This window comes from Mus caroli, unplaced genomic scaffold (assembly GCF_978045245.1).
Source record: "Mus caroli unplaced genomic scaffold, Mus_caroli_1 scaffold_18, whole genome shotgun sequence".
Classification (NCBI taxonomy): domain Eukaryota; kingdom Metazoa; phylum Chordata; class Mammalia; order Rodentia; family Muridae; genus Mus; species Mus caroli.
Window position 1 is genome coordinate 60,942,268 of NW_028227273.1, and position 20,195 is coordinate 60,962,462.

At 43.2% G+C, this 20,195-nt stretch overlaps 1 pseudogene; it reads right to left on the reverse strand.

Annotated features, from left to right (window-relative positions):
- Positions 1-9,733: 9,733 nt before the first annotated feature.
- LOC110284020 (uncharacterized) lies at positions 9,734-13,011 on the reverse strand (annotated as a pseudogene).
- Between the last annotated feature and the right edge of the window lie 7,184 nt (positions 13,012-20,195).

A 20,195-nucleotide genomic window follows, 5' to 3' on the forward strand; every position in this document is an offset into this window, starting at 1 on the left:
GCAAATTCTGGGAAAAGAACACATTTACTTAACTTTTTACAACCGTGGTCATTTTGAGCTACCACAAATCTTACAAAAGGAGTTTCCCACCGAGCCCCAAGGTCTGTAATTGCCTTCATGGCCAGTGTGATTCCTTCATTAACTCCTGCTGGTGCTCAATGAGGCTCCTGCATGGATGACAGCGGGATTCTGGGATTGGGAGCCCGACCAAGAGTCTGTAATTTGAGCTCTACCTTGTCTGGTTAAAGTTGCTTCCTCTGTTCCTCGGTCTTGAGGAGGTGGGTCCAAGGTCTCTTATTTGAGCGCTTGTATTGGCCAACGAGGAGTTTGCTCCATGAGTGAGGCATTCTGCCTCTATCAGATCTGTTTCTTTTCCTGTACATTGGGTACCTGTGTGTTCTTTGAAAGCAGATCCTAGAGCACAGTCCTTGGCCTCCAGGTCGCCTTCATTGACTGCAGGAGTGGCAGGAGGACACCAGGACACGCAAAGACAGGAAATGGTGAGTGCTGTTGGGCGTCCCAGGTGTGGGAGGAGGCAGCTGCAATCTGGAGGTGGTAAGGGATACCGCTGATACTGCTTGCCACTGAGTCTGGTCTGTCCCCGCTGGCTCCAGCTGCTTCTGGCATCATGCTAGATGGAGCTGGGCCAGCAGGCAGAGCTTCGGTCCTCTCCTTATCTGAGCTTTTGGTGTTGTAACATCTCTTAGCTTAGCGCCCGTTGCCCGGGTCCCTACAGTCTGGGTCGTGCGTGGGCCGCCTTAAGAGTGGAACTGGGGCTTTTTTGCAGAGATAAGGGAGGGGAATCTACGTGGATGGTAGCTGTTAATTCACTGCCCTGCTCTTTACCTAAAACCTCGCCACACCCCCATGTAATGTCTCAGGATGCAGCTACTAAGAGTATCTGTGACTCTCAATATTATAAACAAACAAAACGGGGCAGAGAAGCATCCGGACACAATGACAGCCAACGGAGACCACATTTTTTTGGAATAGCACCGCTTTATTCCCTGAATGAGTTGAGTGCAAATAACAGGGCTCAGGGACTTGAACAGATAGCCACCAGGAAGTTCAAGCTTTTTATTGGTTCCGTTCGGTTCCGTTGGGAGCAGAGGGTTTGGGGAACTCCATATCCGGTCTTTTTGTTTCTGCAGGTAGAGCAGAATTAACGGTCATGCTGTGGTTAAGAATTCCTTATGACTAGGGGCCTGCACAACCTGACTCAATTTCTCATAAACCTCAAGTCATGAACTAAACCTCAGCTGTAGTTAAGGTGGGGAAAACGACTGGATGCAGGATAGCTTAGAGTCATGGCTCTCTAGTCTTTTGTAAGGGGGTGGGGAGTTCCAGACAGGGTTTCTCGGTGTAGTTCTTCTGGCTGTCCTGGAACCCACATTGTGAACCAGGCTGATCTCAGACTCAGAAGTCTTTCTGCCTCTCCAGAGCTGGGAGTAAAGGCTTGCACCACCACACCCAGCTTCAGGGCTCAAGTGTCTATCTGTTCCTTCTCCGATGCTTTTTCACACTGCCCGTGCTTAGCGTAGGTCTGCCTGTGGTTATAGATTATGCCTTAGGTTATAGCTGCCTGAGGCTTGATATTATAACTCACCCAGTGAATCTCTTCTCAGCTCCCTTTCTGTCAAACCTGTAACAGCATTTATCTTACAGCGACCACAAGAGCCTTGAGCCTATTATTTCAGGCAACAGACAGACATGTTTGTGTTATTGAAGCTGGCATTCCCAACCTGTGCCCCAAGTCAGGCCCAGCCCCCTGTTCTCAGTAAGCCAATAAAAAAGAGACAAAGATTGGTGAAAAGCAGAAAAGATGCATTCAGTGTCTGTACACTGGAAAGTGTTAATGCCTGGGGAACTGCTGCCTGCCTGTTTAGCAAGCCATTGTATGCTGTTATTGCTGTTACTAGGAGACTTTCTCATGTCCAGGTTGATTGCATATTCTGTTATGTTCTGTGCTTTGGCATTTTTGGAAACCAATCACAATAAAGTCAGAACTGCTTTGTATAGTTAGCCGCAATAAGCTTGGCCCTGAACCAATGGCCTGATATCACTGTGTATGCGCTTTTATGGTTTTTGCTTTTGTTGTTGATGTTGTTGTTCTTAAATTTTTTTAAAGATTGTTTACTTTTTTTTTTTTTTTTTTTGGTTTGGTTTGGTTTTTCGAGACAGGGTTTCTCTGTGTAGCCCTGGCTGTCCTGGCACTCACTTTGTAGACCAGGCTGGCCTCGAACTCAGAAATCCGCCTGCCTCTGCCTCCTGAGTGCTGGGATTAAAGGCGTGCGCCACCACGCCCGGCGATTGTTTACTTTTAATGTGCATTGGTGTTTTACCTGTATTTATGCCTATGTGAGGGTGCCAGCTCTCCTGGACCTGGAGTTACAAACAGGAGTTGTAAACTGCTATATGGGTGCTGGGAATTGAACCAGGATCCTAAACTCTGAGCTATCTCTTCAGCCCATGATAAACATTTTTTTTCTAAAGATTAATTTATTATTATATGTAAGTACACTGTAGCTGTCTTCAGACACTCCAGAAGAGGGTATCAGATCTTGTTACGGATGGTTGTAAGCCACCATGTGTGTGGTTGCTGGGATTTAAACTCAGGACCTTTGGAAAAGCGTTGGTGCTCTTATCCGTTGAGCCATCTCACCAGTCTCAACATTTCTCAATTATTTATTTTATGTATATGATTGCTCTATCTGCATGTAAGCCTGTGTGCCAAATCCCATTACAGATGTTTGTGAGCCACCATGTAGTTTCTAGGAACAAAACCCAGGACCTCTGGAAGAGTAGTAAGTGCTCTTAATAACTGAGCCATATCTCCAGTCCCTTGATAACCATTTTTAATGGCCACTTATTGTTGTGCTTTATTTAAAAAAAAACAAAAACAAAAACCAACAACAAGATATGTTTGGTAGAGCTCAGTATGGTGAGGTGGGAGGGATGCATTGGTGGGCCCATGCTGAGGCATCCCTTCCTCCTGAGGTACCAGTCATACAATGGGTATAGCATAGAATAGAGTTTATTTATAGGTATGGGAAAGGGAATTGAGAAGGGAGTAGAGACAGAGAACGACAGAGACAGACAGACGGACTGACAGGCTGATGGGGTCAGGGGGAGGGGGGAGAGGGAGAAATGAGTCAGGGAGAGAAGAGAGTCAAAGAGAGACAAGGGGCAAAGAGCAGTTTTTGCTTTTATAAGCTGCCCCTGGGATGGCTGTGAGTATTCAATAAATAAGAGAGACACCTACATCAACAGAAGAAGCCATTTGAAATAAGACTTCTGGCTGGAGAGAAGGCTCAGAGGTTAAGAGCACTGACTGCTCATTCAGAGGTCCTGAGTCTAATTCCCAGCAACCACATTGTGGCTCACAACTATCTGTAATGGGAGGGAATTCAATACCCTGTTTTGTTGTGTGTCTGAAGAGATCAACAGTATACTCACATACATAAAATAAATAAATCTTAAAAAAAAAAAGAAAGGAGACTTCCATTTTGAGTAGGAGTTAAGTGAAATTTTAAGTTCTTAAGACCTCCATGGAAATTGACATCCTGTCATCCTGGTTGGCAAGTTAAGTCATGAATGTTAGGCAAGCAAGACACTCTGCCACCATTGAATAACCCAACCAATGATGACAGAATAAATGTAATAAATAAATAAATAAATAAGACACATTCCTAAGGAAGTCCCCTATCCTTAGATCCTGATTGGTAGAATAACTTGGCACAGATGTTTGTGGATTTCAAGTTTAAAAGCTCTGAAGGATTCTGGCTTTTTTTTTGAGGGGGGGGGGTTGCAATAAGCTCCATCAGTCCTGGGGCAAACACACAATAAACTCTTCCTGTCTGACTAAGATCTGTGTTCCTGTGGTTTGTGAAGAGATTCCTGGACCCCAGCAGAGGATGAAGAGATCTAGGGAGGCCCCTAAATCTGTCTTCAAGGTCCTGGAGTGAGGTCAGAGTGAAGTAGAGGCCAGAGATGTGCATGAACAAGCATTGATGTCGAGGTCTGGTCCCACCCACCCTGCACTGGCCCACCATTGGTAGGCTTCAGGCTCATCCTGCTAGGTCATCTGACAAATTGTTAGAAGGGTGTTAAGACAAGCTCCCCACTCTGATTGGTGCCTTCTCCTTCTTTCAGCTTGAGATTCCTGAGGAAATTCCCATTTCTTCGAGGTCCACTGTTTCAGAGTCTCTTTCTAATATCCTCAGTTCTTCCAGGCAGGCTACAATGGCAGAATTTATTGAATACCCAAACTCAACAGCATTGTTGTTTCATTGGTGGTACTTTGCTTTGTAAGCCTAACTTTCCTTTCTACCTGGCAAGTGCTCTTCACCCAGTCTTTCAACTTGTGTTTTGAGACTAGTCTGTGTAGTTCTGCCTTTCCTGGAGCTCATTCTATAGACCACATTGATTTGAAACTTAGAGATCTGTCTGTCAGCCTGGCCTCCACAGTGCTGTGGCTAAAAGGTTGTGCCACCATGCTTGGCCCTTTATCTCAAATTTTGTTGTTTGTTTTAAGACAGCTTCTCACTATTTGGTATTGGCTGGCTGCTACTCCCTGTGTAGGCAGAGCAGGCTGGCACTGGACTCACAGGATCTTCCAGGTTCTGCCTCCCAAGTGCTGGGATGAAAGATGTGCACTACCATACCTAGCCCTTGTATTCCAGTTTGAATCACTAACATCAGCTGATAGATTATTTTCCTCCAATTCAAGCCAGATTAGATTATATTAAAGGCAGATAGGTTTATTGGGAAACTGCTTAACTCCTAAACTGTTAATCTGAAGTTATCATGGAGTCAGCCTAGCTTTCTCATTAGCAGCTGGTTGGCCCAGCCTGAGGAAACTGGGAGCAATCACAGAGGCTGGGCTGGCTTATAGTGACTTTCTGCAAATCCAGAGCTCACCGATTCTGCAGTACCTCCTGGGGCCAGCATGACTCTTTGGGGCAAATGTACTGGCTGCAGTTGATTCCTTCGATGATATCTGTTAGCTGGACATTAATCTGCTGTGACAGATACTGTAATGGTCCATGATTTGCCAAATATATATACCCTAGATTCAAATAGTATGTCAATGTAAAGAGTGTTTTACTCTGCAGAAGTCCATCATGCTGGGGTCTCCCATTACCAAGACAGAGAAACACACACACACCCGCCTCCCCGCACCCCACCTCTACCCTCAACCCCAAAGTGAGCTCCCAGGCCTGATTTAAAGCACATTAGGGGAATTCCGGGTAGGTGACCTCTATTTTAATCTGTTGTTGAGTTCATCTCTAGGGACATTTCAGAGCCATTATGGGGCATGGCGGCTGAAGACTGCTGCTGACCCATTGTCCTTGCCTCAGGTCAGGTGGTAGGGCAGCTTCTGACTAGGTTTTGTTTGTTTTGTTTTGTTTTTTTCTAGTAACTAACTTGCCTGGACTTGCCCAGTTCTTAGGCATAGTCTCCTGAACTGCCAATTTGAAGCCTGTTATTCGAAGCCTAACTTTCTCAGTGGTGGCACACGCCTTTAATTCCAGCACTTGGGAGGCAGAGGCAGGCAGATTTCTGAATTTGAGGCCAGCCTAGTGTACAGAGTGAGTTCCAGGACAGCCAGAGCTATACAGAGAAACCCTGTCTCGGAAAAAAAAAAAAAGGAGAAGAGAAGAGAAGAGAAGAGAAGAGAAGAGAAGAGAAGAGAAGAGAAGAGAAGAGAAGAGAAGAGAAGAGAAGAGAAGAGAAGAGATGAACCAGCCTAGCCTCAATACACAGTCTATTTACAGACAAAGTTACAGATTCAGATAAGGTAGAGTTAAGGAGCATAGGGGACGTCTCTGTCTTGTCTATGTGTACAGGATAGAGATGTATGAACATGTAGACAGTATTTATATACATACAGCTACTATAAAGGGAGCTCTTTAAGTCAAAGATTTTAAAGCTTTTACTTTGAGCTAAGTATGATTTGTCAGTTTTTATGCTAGAGTGTTTGATTGTTTCAAAGTTTTAATTCGTCCTTCATCTAAACCCTGGATGGATAAAACATAAATTCTATTAGAAACAAAGTAGACAAATTAAATGCAATGGTATAGATGCTACACAGATCTCTAAAACCGTGCAGTATCAGTTTGGTTTTGGATTTATCAATTAATTAATTAATTAATTTTTGTGATGGGGTTTCTCCTCTGTAGTCCTGGTTGTCTGACTTTGTAGACCAGCCTGGCCTCCAACTCACAGAGATCCACCTGTCTCTGCCTTCTGAGTGCTGGGATTAAAGGTGTGCACCAACACTGCCCAGCTGACTTTATTTATTAAAATACAATTTCTACTTATACTTTCTGAATTTCATACATGTAGACAATATTTTTGAGCATATCACATGCACCACTCTCTTCTCCATCCCCTGCCTAAATATGGCTTTTTTTTTTTTCAGTTGGCCTACTGAATAGTTTTTCTGCTCTTATGTATATGTTTCAAAGCATGCTCTGAAGCACAGTTGACCTATCAAGGGACATCACTCCTCAAATAATGGTGAGGCGCTTATGAGCCCATCCCCCACAGATACTGGAATCGTGACTTGCTTGATCTGGCCCAGACAAACACAATTCTTGTTATTTTATAAATGTAGTCTGATCATATCCGGAAGACACTGTTTCAGCCCAGGCTCTGGCTTCTACAATTGTTGTGCCTCTTCCTGTTCAATGTTCCCTGGACCTGGAAGGATGGGGTGCGAGATGGAGGGATGGTGTCGATGTTCTGTTGACGACTAAGCACTCCATAGACGCCTTTTGTCTTCACACTGACAGGCTGTCATTTTCTACATTCGTTATTGTCCACTCCACACAGAAGCATCTCTCATGAGGATAAATGTTACACTGTTCTATGAGCATACAGATAGGTATTGAGACTGTAAGCATTTAAGAGAATTACAGTAGATTTACTTCAGAGGCCTATGATATCTCCAGCTCTAGGTCAGACTGACAGGACAAGACATATGTTCCTTATATGCAGTGGGCCTTAAATCCAGTTAAAATACAATCTGTTACCCTTATAAAGTGCATGACAGAATTGCACCCAGGGACTTATGTTTCTGGCTGGTTGTTACTGTAGCTTTCAGGGTTCACAGGTAATGAACAGTGTTGATGGCTTAACTCCCTCAGCAAGAACATAGTGAGCAACCAAGGGCAATGCTGAGAGCCAGTGTTATATTTTTAGGAGAGGGGGGTGCCTCTGTGACACTCCTGACCAAGAACTCAACGGAAGGAACCTAACCTCTGCCATTGGGCTTTTTATTTGACAACTTGTGGCTCCTGACAGGAGTCCTGTAGGGGACTAGTTGTAGACATTCATTGCAGGCATTAGTTGCAGCTAATAGATTTGACCAAGGGTTTAAAGTATGTTTTAGGAATTATGCAGGTGATATGCTGGTGAATTAGAACTCTGGCTAAGAACATATGTCATCCTTCTCTTGTCTTATTCTCTAATTACTTTCTCAAATAAAAATTGTGTGACGGACCAGTGAGATGACTCAGTAAGTTGTCAACTTGGCCCAACTGGGAAATGGGAATCTCACTTGAGGAGTTGGCTCCAGCAAACTGGCCAGTGTGCCTGTCTTCAGAACATCTTCTTGATTGCTAGTTGATGAAGGAGGGCCTACTCCACTGTGGGTGTTGACATCCCAGGACATGTGGGCCTTGGCTTGGACAAACAGGATAGCCCAGCAAGCCAGTGGAAGCAAGCCAGGACCCATGGTTCATCCACATTCTAGGATTCAGTTCTTGCCTGCACATTCCTGCCTTAGCTTCACTCAGTGATTGACTGTAGCCTGTAGTCCATATAAACACTTTCCTGCCCAAGCTTCATTCGGTCATGGTGATATGTCATAGCAACAGAAAGCACAATGGGACAGTACTGAGAAGAACTGCTTGTCATGAGTCCTGTTTGCTGTTTGACTAAGGGTGCACTAAAGAGCCCAGCTATATACTTTCTCATATCTGCCTTTAGTGCAACCACAGAACATGTATTCAGGTTCCTAACAAGTTGTAGGAAGAAGTATTAATGACATGCCCAGTTACCTCAGGGGATAAAAGCATGTGCTATGCAACCCTGAGGATCTGAAATCTCCAGAACCATTGTTAAGCTAGACCAAGAGAACCGACTCCCACAAGGGGGTGCTGACTTCTACCAGAGCACAGTGGCACGTTCACACTCTCCATGCACAATACACACTAAACCAAGCCTTTACAAAGATGTGCGGTTAGTATTTGTCATCCCAAATGATGTACACCCATCTAGAGAATAGGTTCGGTTCTAAGTAGATAGCATCCATCTGATGACCATGAGATCATTGCTAGGATTCTTAGAGAGAAGAGGATGTTGTTGTTTTAAACTTGGGGTAGAGTTGTTCTCAACTGTCTGAGAAATCTACCTCACTCTTTATAGCTCTGGTGGGAAGGAACCTCTCCAGATCTCAGTTCTCAGGTACCAGGATAACTGTTGTGTCCAGCATTTCTAAGCACGCACATTCTACGCAAGTGAGTCTCAATGATTAAATTCAGGTTTAAAAAAAGGCCTCAAGAAACCTTTTTTTCTTTCTTCCTTATTTTCTGTATTCTGAAATAGCCTCTCACTATGCACTCCTTGCTAGCTTCAAACTCAGATCAGTCTGCCTCCAGCACCTAGGTTGGGAAACTCACAATTGCATGTAACTCCAGCTCTAGGGTATCCAGCATTCTGGCCTCCACAAGCATGTCAGACACATACCCACACATAGATACACATATGTAAACTTAAAATATGACATCTTTCTAAAAAGTACACCTCTATATAGTCCTTTCTAATCATGAACTCTTTATGTACCAAGGGTTGGTCTTGAACTTGAAATCCTCCTGCCTCTTCCTTTAGACTGCCAAGATTAAAGCCATGAACCCCCACTCCCAGCTACATTTGAAAATTTAAATGTACTAAGAAGTTATGTCCAATTAATAGCCACTTGCTAGGGGCTAAATTAGTTTTCCTCCAATGGTAAGTGATCCTCATAGCCAGTCTCAGCCCTGGGAAGGACTGATCACCAGAAAGAGCACAGACTCAGTGGGTGAGACTGTCTGATCAAAACCAAGTATTTAGTTTAATCAAAGTTGCTCCCGAATCATTGCTATTGCATAGTTTTTGAGTTGAACCAAGACGTCTTCCTGATTTCCAATACCAGGAGTTCTCTCAATGCATTCTTTTAAGTCCTACCAGAGTGATAATGGAGACTTCACAAATTCTGTACCTTAGGTTACCCTAAAAGCAAATTATTTCAAGTCTATAAAAAAACTTGAGATAACTGGAAGATTTCTAAGACTTTTTTTTTATTTATATACATTGGGTTTCCCTCCAGAAAGACTACCACAATGTCTTTGGAGGGCCCCAAGAAAACTAAAGGCTTTCCCCATAATGCGAATATTGTGGTGGTTTCTCTTCAATGTGAGCTCTTCCACATCTTCTCCATGATAAAAAAAAAGAAGGTGGAAGACTTCATCATATTGCTAGCAGCTTTTCTCCAAAGGGCTTTTCTCCAGTGTGTCTGCTTCTAGTTCTAAAAGTTACATCAATTAAACAAACAAACAAACAAACAATCAAACCAAAAACAAAGCTGCTTTCTATTAAGCTTTGTTCAACATTCGCACACGGCTAGCAGTCTGTTTCATGCCCATGTGGTTTGATTTCTCAGAGGTGACAAAGAGAATACATTCCAACATTACTTACAAGAATCCTTATGTGTTTCTGGGAATTAGTTCATGTCTTTGCCAATAAGATGACCCCAAGCAGCCTCTCCCGAGCACCTTACATTCACAGGGTCTTTCGCTGCTGTGGATTCTTTCACGTACTTGAGACTCGATCAAAAAAATCAATCAAAGGCTTTCCCACATTGCTTGCGTCCACAGGACTTTGCTGTAGTATGAGTTATTTTATGTTTCCGAAGAGAGCTGTCAGAACTGAAAGCTTGCCCACATTGCAAACACACATAGGGCTTCTCTCCAGAGCGATTCCTTTCATAGCTCTGTAGGGAGGAAGAAGCTAAATCCTTCCCACACTGCTCACAATTGTAGGGTTTGTCTCCAGTATGGATTCAATTGTGGAACTGAAAGGAACGGTGATTCTTTAAAGTGTTCCCACGCTGCTTGTGTACGTAGTCTCTCTATGCAGTGTGAAGTTGTTTTTATGTCTTTTATGGCTACCAAAATGAGCAAAGGTTTTCCCACAGTGCTTACACACATAGGGCTTCTCACCAGTGTGAATTCTTTCCTGTGCTCTCAGGGAACCAGAACATGTGAAACCTTTCCCACATTGATTACGAGCATAGGGATTCACACCACTGTGAGATATTTTATGTTTCTGAAATTGATTCCAAAATGAGAAGGCACTCCCACACTGCTTACCTACGTAACTTGTTTTTTTCCAGTATGAGTTTGTTCGTGTATATGAAGGTACTGAGAAGCAATGAAGGCTTTCCCACATTGCTTACACACATTGGGTTTCTCTCCAGTGTGACTTCTTCTATGAATCTGAAAGTAAGCAGAATAAAGAAAATCTCTCCCACACTGCTCACACAGATAGGGTTTCTCACCAGTATGAATTTTTGTGTGTTTTCGAGGTAAGCAGAACAAGAAAAAAATTTCCCACAGTGATTACAAAAAAAAAAAAGTCTTCTCACAATCTGGAGTCTTCTTATGTCTTCAGAGATTACCTAAGCGAACAAAGCCTTTCCCACACAGTTCACATACATAGGGCTCTTAACGCTGTGACTCTTCTCACGCCGTTGTAAAGGACTGGGAGGCATGAAGCCTTTCCCACACAGCTTTTGAAGGTAAGATTTTTTTTTTTTTGCAGAGTGATGTTCTTTATTTCCTTGACCAGATCGGAGTAAAAGGTCTTCACAGTCCTGATTTTTAGAAGGTTTCTTTTCATGTGAGCACTTTTATGCATCTGAAGGGACAGAGAATATGTGAAGCTGCTCCCAAACTCCTTATGGTTATACAACTAATAGTCACTGAATTTCTCCGCCAGGTGGCTGCTGCAAAACAAGAGAGCATGCCTGAGACAGTGGTTACGAACGACTGAACACAGGAATGAATGCTGGTCTCATTCTGGGAAACAGTTTGTAACGTGTTCAGACTGCATGCTTTCCAAGTCTCCTGAGGACAGCGAGAATAGAAAACAGTGCGATTCATGTATGGTGAGGTAAGTCTCTTTGAGAACACTAAACATTCACGTAGCATTTCAACACAGATTTCAATCCACAATCTTATGCATACTTGGATATGTAATGATATTGCCTTAGTTAGGGTTTTACTGCTGTGAACAGACACCATGACCACGGCAAGTCTTATAAGAAAACAACATTTAATTGGGGGCTGGCTTACAGTTTCAGAGGTTCAGTCCATTATCATCAAGGTGGGAGCATGGCAGCATCCAGGCAGGCATGGCACAGGCAGAGCTGAGAGTTCTATGTCTTCATCCAAAGGCTGCTAGTGGAAGACTGACTTCCAGGCAACTAGGGTGAGGATCTTATGCCCACACCCACAGTGGCACACTCATTCCAACCAGGTCACACCTATTCCAACAAGGCCACACCTCCAGATGGTGCCACTCCCTGGTCCAAGGATATACAAACCATCACAGATATCAACACAAATTAGGTCTTGTTTTTGTTTTCTTGTTACTGTTGTTTGTTTCTGGTTTTGTTTGTTTGTCTGTTTGAAACAGCATTTTACTGCATACCCCTGGCTGTCCTGAAAATTACTCTGTAGATCAGGCTGGCCTCTACTTCATAGAGATCCACCTGCTTCTGCCTGCTGAGTGCTGAGATTAAAGGTGTGTGCCACTACCACTACCACTGAGTCAATCTTCTGTTTGAATACATGCATATCCAGGAAGTAAATTGACAGTCCCAATTAGGACAGATAGGAATTTCTATTTTCTTATCATGATCAATCTGTCCCCATGACTTGTGGATAAATCAATATAACATTGAGTTTTGTAAATGTGTTCATGATTTACTGTGTTTGTGGGTGCACATGTGTGGCACGGTACATGGGAGGTACGCAGGACAACTTGCAGAAGTACTCTTTCCTTCCATGTCAGTGAAGCAGGCTTTTTTTTTTTTTTGAGAAGTGCTGGGATTACAGATATGTCCTGTTTTATGTGGATTTGGGGAACTGAACTCAGACCATTGTGATTACATGGCCAGCACTATGGCTGGCTGGGCAATCTTTTTACTTCCTTTGTTACCATTCTGAAATGATGAGATATGTCCTGAATAGTTTTCTGTTAAATAGACACAATGTGGAATAATCTGGGAAAAAAAAAACCACAGTCTCAGCTGAGAAAATGTGTCCATTAGATCATCTTTAGGCAAATCTGGGGGGGACATTTTTGTTATTAATCATCAATGTGAGAGGGACCAGCCACCTAGTGGGTAGTGTCACCTCTGGGCATCAGGTGGTCCTGATTATATAAGAAAGCTGGCTGAGCAAGCCTTGAAGAGCAAGTCAGTAAGCAATTTCCTCCATGGGTCTCAGTCCCAGTTCTCCGGGCTCTTGACTGCCTTCAATTCTTGCTTTGGCTTCCCTAAATGATGGACTGTGACCAGAATTTATAAACCAAATAAACCCTCCTCTCTGTCTACATAGGAGAAGGTTGAGCCTCAGTTAGAGTGGAAAACTGCATATTGGAGATACCCGTAGAGTGGGACGAGCATCCAGGACAGCAGCAGATGATGTGGTACTAGCCTGAGCACAGGAGACCATCTGTGCATGCTTCCAGGAGCAGAGCTGGGGAAGTGGAGCTGTCTAAGTAAGTCCTTGGGAGCCCAGGAGATGGTGGATCCAATGTGGGGCACTAAGCGAGGCATACTGCACGAGGTTGGGAGCCCAGGAGATGGTGGATCCAATGTGGGGCACTAAGCGAGGCATACTGCACGAGGTTGGGAGCCCAGGAGATGGTGGATCCAATGTGGGGCACTAAGCGAGGCATACTGCACGAGGTTGGTCCTGCTTTGCTTTGATTATGACTATGCCATGTTTTTCTTTTAGAGTAAGAAAGAATGTAATTTTTTTAAACTATTGTAGGGACCCACAAGTCAGAGGCTTTCAACTTTTTATAGGCACATTTGGTTTTGAAGGAGAACTATAAGTTCTTTTAAACTACTGAAATTTCTTAAATTGTGGCATAGATATTAACAAGACATCTTGGAGGCAGACAAATAGGAAAGGCTGTGGTTAATTAGTAATACGTTTATGTATCAAGTTGACAGTGTCAATTGTGCTGATTATTATTTCATCAGTGTGGCAAAGCCGAGAGTCTCATGGGGGAACTTCAACTGAGAAATTGCTCCCGCTGGATTGGCTTAGAGGAAGCTTTTGGAATTTTCTTAATGAAAGATTGATGTGGAAGCGCCCAGCCTATTGAGCTGTTCTGTGGATCCTGTTTATGTGGTTATGTAAGAAAGCAAACTGAGCCAGCCAGTAGAAGCAAGACAGTAAACGGCATTCCTCCGTGGCGTCTGCTTTCAGCTCAGGTCTACAGGTTCCTGTTTGAGTTTATGCACTGATTTCCCTTGGTCACGGACTGCTAACAACAAGGTGAAATCAACCCCTTCTACTTCACACTGCCTTGGCTCACAGTCTTGAGTACAGAAATACAAAACCAAACAAAGACATTCTGTATGGCATAAAGTTTCTATATGTGAACCATATAGAAACTGGAGCTTATAGAGGAGAAAGTGGGGAAGAGCCTTGAAGATATGGGAACAGGGGAAAAATTCCTGAACAGAACAGCAATGGCTTGTGCTATAAGATCAAGAATCGATAAGAGGGACCTCATAAAACTGCAAAGCTTCTGTAAGGCAAATACACTGTCAATAAGACAAAAAGGCAACCAACAGATTGAGAAAAGATCTTTACCAATCCTAAATCTGATAGAGGGCTAATAACAAATAACCCTATTAAAAATGGGGTACAGAGCTAAACAAAGAATTCTCCATTGAGGAACACTGAATGGCTGAGAAGCACCTAAAAAATGTTCAACATCCTTATTTATCATGGAAATGCAAATCAAAACAACCCTGAGATTGCACCTTACACCAGTCAGAATGGCTAAGGTCAAAACCTCAGGTGACAGCAGATGCTGGTGAGGAGGTAGAGAAAGAGGAAGACTCCTCCATTGCTGGTGGGATGCAAGCTTATACAACCACTCTGGAAATCAGTTTGGTGATTCCTCAGAAGATTGGACATAGTACTACTTGAGGACCCAGAAATACTACTCCTGGGCATATACCCATAAGATGTTCCAACATGTAATAAGGACACATGCTCCACTATGTTCATAGCAGCCTTATTTATTATAGCCAGAGGCTGGAAAGATCCTTCAACAGAGGAATGGATAAAAAAAAATGTGGTACATTTACCCAATGGAGTACTACTTACTCATCTATAAAAAACAATGAATTCATGAAATTCTTAAGATAGATCTGGAGGATGTCATACTGAGTGAGGTAACCCAAACACAAAAGGACTCCCATGATATGTACTCACTGATAAGTGGATATTAGCCCAGAAGCTCGGAATACCCAAAATACAATTTATAAACCACATGAAACTCAAGAAGGAGGAAGACCAATGTGTGGATACTTCCATCCTTCCCAGAAGGGGGAACAAACTACCCATGGAAGAAGTTACAGAGACAAAGTATGGAACAGAGACTGAAAGAAAGATCAGCCAGAGACTGCTCCACCTTGGGATCCATCCCATAAACCACCACCAAAACCAGACACTATTGTGGACGCCAACAAAAGCTTGCTGACAGGAGCCTGATATAGCTGTCTCCTAAGAGGCTCTGCCAGTGCCTAACAAATACAGAGGTGGATGCTCATGGTAATCCATTGGACAGAGCACAGAGTCCTCAATGAAGGAGCTAGAGAATGGACCCAAGGAGATAAAGGGGTTTACAGATCCATAGGAAGAAAAATAATATGAGCTAACCAGTACCCCCAGAGCTCCCAGGGACTAAACCACCAACCAAAGAGTACACATGGTGGTACTCATGGCTCCAGCTACATATGCAGCAGAGGATGCCCTAGTTGGTCATCAATAGGAGGAGAGGCCCTTGGTCCTATGAAGGCTTGATGCTCCAGTGTAGGGGAATACCAGGGCCAGGAAGTAGGAGTGGGCGGGTTGGTGAGCAGGGAGAGGGGGGAAAGAGGGGGTTTTCGGAGGGAGACCAGGAAAGGGGATAACATTTGAAATGTAAATAAAGAAAATATCTAATAAAAAAAGAATTATTTATTACCAAAAACATTAGGGAGCAGGGAAATTCATGGGGCAAATGATCCCACTGACATATTCACCCCAATTCCCTTCTCCCTATCCAAATTCATACATCAACACTATCTAGAAACACTTGGCCTTGATGGACTACAAAAGCCAATGCCCATGTTTACCTATAGAAGCCAGGTTCTTCAGGGTTTCCTGCATCACATCTTTGTACAGCGTCTTCTGGGATGAATCTAGCACAGCTCACTCCTCCTGCGTGAACTTCTCAGCCACATCCTCAAATCTCACTGACTCCTAAAAGCACACACATACATTTCCAGGAAAGTAAGCCTCTTGGTACCACAGACACACACAGAATTAATAAGAAGGTGACATAAGGTGACATGAAACTATGTTCCACAAGGGTTCAAATTCGTGGTCATCACAATCTACTGCTCATACAGACCAAGATTCCTCAAACAACAAATGCTAAAAGTAACTTGGAGCTTTCTGGGAAAGAAACATCAAAGTAGGATGAGCTCTTGTGCAGATGACTGTTCAGTTCCTCTTCCTGCACTGCATCTTTCTAACAACTGTCATCCCAAGTTCTATTGTCTACTACCCACCATGGATCAGTATCAGCTGTCCTTAGAACGTGCACGCTTAGAAATGCTGGACACAACAGTCATCCTGGTACTTGAGAACTGAGATCTGGAGAGGTTCCTTCCCACCAGAGCTATAAAGAGTGAGGTAGATTTCTCAGACAGTTGAGACAACTATACCCCAAGTTTAAAACAACAACATCCTCTTCTCCCTAAGAATCCTAGCAATGATCTCATGGTCATCAGATGGATGCTATCTGCTTAGAACCAAACCTATTCTCTAGATGGGTCTACATCATTTGGGATGACAGATACTACCTGCATAGCTTTGTAAAGGCTTGGTTTAGTGTGGAGTGTGCATGGAGTGAGCATGCCACTGTGCTCTGGTAGAAGTCAGTGCCCCCTTGTGGGAGTTGGTTCTCTTGGTCTAGCTTAACAATGGTTCTGGAGATTTCAGATCCTCAGGGTTGCATAGCACATGCTTTTATCCCCTGAGGTAACTTGGCATGTCTCTAGTTAATACTTCTTCCTACAACTTGTTAGGAACCTGAATACATGTTCTGTGGTTGCACTAAAGGCAGATATGAGAAAGTATATAGCTGGGCTCTTTAGTGCACCCTTAGTCAAACAGCAAACAGGACTCATGACAAGCAGTTCTTCTCAGTACTGTCCCATTGTGCTTTCTGTTGCTATGACATATCACCATGACCAAATGAAGCTTGGGCAGGAAAGTGTTTATATGGACTACAGGCTACAGTCAACCACTGAGTGAAGCTAAGGCAGGAATGTGCAGGCAAGAACTGAGTCCTAGAATGTGGATGAACCATGGGTCCTGGCTTGCTTCCACTGGCTTGCTGGGCTATCCTGTTTGTCCAAGCCAAGGCCCACATGTCCTGGGATGTCAACACCCACAGTGGAGTAGGCCCTCCTTCATCAACTAGCAATCAAGAAGATGTTCTGAAGACACGCACACTGGCCAGTTTGCTGGAGCCAACTCCTCAAGTGAGATTCCCATTTCCCAGTTGGGTCAAGTTGACAACTTACTGAGTCGTCTCACTGGTCCGTCACACAATTTGTATTTGAGATTTTAGCTGGATATGGAAGGAGACACATACTCTGGGAGTTCTAATTTACCACATGTCACCTCTGTCATTTCTTTTTAAAAAAATATATTTTAAAATAAATTTTACTAATTTAATAAAAAATAATTTTAAAAACATAATGTAATGTGACAGGGGTCTACGCTGCCTTAGGGGAATGGGTGGAGGTGGGACACAGTGCTGGATGGAAGCCAAAGGATGATGATCGCCTACCTCACTTCCTCTTAACTCTAACTCACTCTATAATTCTCTGTGCTTGAGTAAGTGCTGACCTCTGGTGCTTAACAGATGCTGTACGACAAGGGGGAAAATGTTCTTTCCGACAGTTTCTTTCTTTTTTCTTTTTAGATTTATTTATGTATTATATATAAGTACACTGTAACTATCTTCAGACACCCCAGAAGAGGGGTCAGCAACAAGTGTCAGGCTCCTTTCCTTGAGTTTTTGATCAGGAGAGTCCCAGAGGCACCCCCTCCTCCTAAAACCTTGACACTGGCTCTCAGCATTGCCCCTGGTTGCCCACTATGTTACTGCACAGGGAGAGAAGCCATCAACACACTTCACTACCTGTGAACCCTGAAAGCTACAGTAACAATCGCCCTGGAACATAAGTCCATTGTGCAATTGTATCAAGGTTAGAGGGGTAACAGATTGCATTCTAAGTGGATATGAGCTCTGCTTCACAAGAGGAAAAATATATCTGGTCTTGTAAGTATGACCCAGAGATGGCGAGGTCACAGGCCTCAGCAGAAACTCTACTATTATTTTACTAAATGGCAATATTTTTTTTAAAAAAACTATCTCTATACTCATAAGTACAGCTCTTATCCTCGTGAAAAGGTTTTCTGTGTACAGTGAACATGATGCAGGAACTTACAAGTTGTCAGTGAAGAAAGTAAGTGTGTATGTTGTGCTCAGACATGAATGGGGTATCTGTACCACAGCTTGCCCCTCACCGTCTTTCCCCAGGTTCAGGGAACCCTGAACAAGTGATAGCAGAATGACTCTAAAAGCCAGAGGTTGGTGTGACACAATGTCTACTGAACAGGACAGGACTGCATCTATTTATTTATTTATTTATTTATTTATTTATTTATTTATTTATTTAATGTATGTGAGTACACTGTTGCTGTCTTCAGACACACCAGAAGAGGGCATGAGAGCCCATTGCAGATGGTTGTGAACCACCATAAGGTTGCTGGGAATTGAACTCAGGACCTCTGGAAGAGCAGTCAGTGCTCTTAACCACTGAGACATCTCTCCAGCCCCCGGGACTACATTTATAACACCAGAACAATTGAATTTGTCTGCAGGACAGCTACTGTTCCAGCATGGATGGTGAAAGGCTAATAAGCCCCCATCATTATTTCAGGAGCTCTTGTCAGTTAATGGCTGCCAGGAGAAGGAGAATCAGTTTACTTTAAAAGTATGGCCATTGGTAGATCAACTGCGCTCTAGTGGATGGCCTTACAAACATGTATATAAGAGCAGCAATAGCTAAACAGCAGATTATCAAAGGAAAAAAGATTAGTGGGGGATAGAAGATGGAGAAGTTAGAGGAGTGGCAGGTGTATGAATGTGCTCATATCGTCTTACATGTATGGAGTTATGGCTGACATGTATGAAATCCTAAAAGCATAAGTAAAAATAGTAGCTTTATAAATAAATAAATCCAAAACGAACTGTTACTGCATGTTTTTAGACACCAGGGTAGCACCTGTGTTCTTGCCTGTAAGTTTTCTACTTTATTCCTATTAAAAATCAAATCCTCAACAGTGCAGAGTTCAGTTTAGGATTCATTAAGGTTATAAAAAACAATCAAATTAAGACTCAACACAAAAACTGACAAATCATACTTCTAAGTAAGAGTTATAAAAGCTCTCAAAGATATATATCTTTATTGAGCTGTATATGCATAAATACTATTTGCATGTGCTTGTGTCTTTATATTGTAAACCCAGTACCTAATTTGCTCGTAAGGTGAGTGAGTCCCACTGGAGAGAAGGCTCAACAGCAATTGCTGCTATTGCAGAGGACCTCAGTTCAAATCCCAGTGCCTATCTTGCCTATACTGCCTATAACTCAGTACCTCCAAAAAACACCAACACCTCTGGTCTTACATACACATTAAAAAACTAACAATTTTTATTTATATACATTGTTGTTTTGCCTGCATGTATGTCTGTATGAGGGTGTCAGATCCCCTGAAACTGAAGTATAGATACTTGTTAGCTGCCATGTGGGTGCTGGGAATTAAACCCGGATCCTCTGGAAGAGCAGCTATGGTTCTTAACCCCTGAGCCATCTCTCCAAATGAATACTTGATTTTTGACAAAGAATCCAAAACCATACAATGGAAAAACAAAAACATTTTCAACAAATGGTGCTGGTCAAACTGGATGCCTGAATATAGAAGAATAAAAATATATGCATAGCTATCACTCTGCACAAAATTCAAGTCCAAGTGGATCAAGACCTCAACATAAAACCAGAAACACTAAATCTAATAGCAGAGAAATTAAGGTACTGTGTTGAACACATTGGCACAGGAGACAAATTCCTGAACAGAACACCAATAGCTCCGGCACTAAGATAAACAATGAAGGGGACCTCATGAAACTGAAAAGCTTTGCAAGGCTAAGTATATCAAGAAGACAAAACAGCAGCCTAGAGAATGGAAAAAGGTCTTCACCAAGCACTGACACTCAATAAGGGAGAGGACTGCGGCTCTGCCGGAAGACCTGGGTGGTACCATCCAGCGGAGCCAGATGAGAAACAGTCTCAGCTGCCTTGAAAGGCCGCGTCCTTACTGTGGCCTCTGTGTGCAGCATCCTCCTCCTCCCAACATCCAAGCAGCGGGCCAAACGTGCTATTTCCAGCCACGGAGTGTTCTGTGTCCTTCTGCCGCTCCTGCTGTCAATGAAAATGACTTTGGTATCTAGGCCTGTGATCTAGGATCCTTAAGAACACAAACATGCCTAGTGTGTCTGTAGGGGTAGGAAGTGTGGGTAGGGGGCAAGTGAACTAACAGACTGTGATGGTTTATATATCCTTGGACCAGGGAGTGGCACCATCTGAAGGTGTGACCTTGTTGGAATAGGTGTGACCTGGTTGGAATGGGTGTGTCACTGTGGGTGTGGGTATAAGATCCTCACCCTAGTTGCCTGGAAGTCAGTCTTCCATTAGCAGCCTTTGGATGAAGACAT